Source organism: Cebus imitator, unplaced genomic scaffold, assembly GCF_001604975.1.
Source record: "Cebus imitator isolate Cc_AM_T3 unplaced genomic scaffold, Cebus_imitator-1.0 Scaffold85, whole genome shotgun sequence".
In the NCBI taxonomy this organism is placed as follows: Eukaryota; Metazoa; Chordata; class Mammalia; order Primates; family Cebidae; genus Cebus; species Cebus imitator.
This window is the reverse complement of record NW_016107400.1, coordinates 2313023-2314776: the sequence shown is the minus strand read 5'-3', so window position 1 is coordinate 2314776 and position 1754 is coordinate 2313023. Positions and strand designations below refer to the sequence as shown.

At 45.9% G+C, this 1754-nt stretch overlaps 1 protein-coding gene across 1 annotated transcript in view; it reads right to left on the bottom strand.

Moving 5' to 3' along the window:
* TMC7 (transmembrane channel like 7) overlaps positions 1 to 1754 on the bottom strand; it is a 71622-nt gene that overhangs the window by 15011 nt on the left and 54857 nt on the right. The window lies entirely within an intron of this gene.

The window sequence follows — 1754 nt, the reverse complement described above, 5'->3', positions numbered from 1 at the left end:
AAAAAAAAAAAAAAAAAAAAAATGCAGAATATAATAAATTCTGGAATCATTAAGATCAGGGTCCAAGTCTCAGATATACAGTTCAGCACCCAAATTGATACAGTCCTTGACCTTTTTTCTTTTTTTGAGACAGGGTCTCACTGTCACCCAGGCTGGAGTGCAGTGGGGCAATCATAGCTCACTGTACCCTCGACCTCCAAGGCTCAAGCCATCTTCCTGCCTCAGCTTCCCAAGTGGCTGAGATGACATGTGCATACTTGACTAATTTTTTTTTCTTGTAGGGATAGGGTCTTGCTATTTTGTCCAGGCTGGTCTCAAACTCCTGGCCTCAAATAATCCCCCTGCCTTGGCCTCCCCAGTGCTAGGATTATGAGTGTGAGCCACTGTGCCAGGGCTTTCTGATTTATTTATTTATTTATTTAGAGATGGAGTCTTGCTCTGTCGTGCTGGAGTGCAGTGGCACGATCTCGACTCACTGCAACCTCTGACTCCCACATTCAAGCGATTCTCCTGCCTCAGCCTCTCGAGTAGCTGGGACTACAGACATGTGCCACCACACCCAGCTAATTTTTGTATTTTTAGTAGAGACGGGGTTTCACCATGTTGGCCAGGCTGCTCTCGATCTTCTGGCCTCGTGATCCACCTGCCTCAGCCTCCCAAAGTACAGGGATTACAGGCATGAGCCACCACGCCCAGCCTTTCATATTTATTTTTAAGGGCTCACTGGACCTCTGGCCTCTGCCTACATTATCTGCATATGTGGGTAAAGGGTGGTAAGCGAACAGAGAATAATAACAGAAAAGACAACACAGTTTATGATAACCATGATGGTGATAGTTAATGTTTTGTTGAGTTCTGTACTGTAGAGTGTTCCCAGTGCTTTTATCTGCATTAATTACCTCATTTACTACAACAAAGTTACTGGTGGGTACTATCGCTATCTCCATTTTACAGGTGAGACAATAGACACAGAGCTTAAGTAACTTGCCCATGATAACATGACTAGCAAGAGGCAGGGAGGGAGCTTGAACCCAGATCAGGAGACAGGCATCCACCGCAGCCTGGAGGGCCTGCACCTCTTGTGCTGATGGCAGAAGGTCATTCCCAGCAAAACCTCATGGAGAGTGACCCCGTTTCTGCTCTTCATGCTGCCTCTAGATGAACAACTAATGAATGCTGAGGTCACCAGCCTAGAGCTGCTTGAAAGTTTCCCTTGTGGATAGGTGCAATGGTTCAAACCTGTAATCCCAGCACTTTGGAAGGCTGAAGCAGGAGGATCACTGGAGGCCAGTTTGAGACCAGCCTGGGCAACATAGCAAGACCCCCTCTCTACAAAAAATTTAAAAATTAGCAAGCATGGTGATGCATGCCTGTAGTCCAGGTACTCCTTGGGAGGCTAAGGCAGAAAGATCACTTGAACCCAGGATGCAGTGAGCCATGATTGCACCAGTGCACTCCAGCCTGGGTGACAGAGCAAGATCCTGCCAGGAAATAAAAGGAAAGAAAAGAAAAAAAAGAAAAGAAAAGAAAAGAAAAGAAAAGAAAAGAAAGGAAAGGAAAGGAAAGAGAGAGAGGAAGGAAGGAAGGAAGGAAGGAGGGAGGGAGGGAGGGAGGGGGGGGGAAGGGGAAGGGAGGGAGGGAGGGGAAGGGGAAGGGAGGGAGAAAGAGAGAAAGAGAGAGGGAGAGAAAGAAAAGAAAAAGAAAGAAAGAAGAAAGAAAAAAAAAAAAAAAAAAAAAAGAAAGAAAGAAAGAAA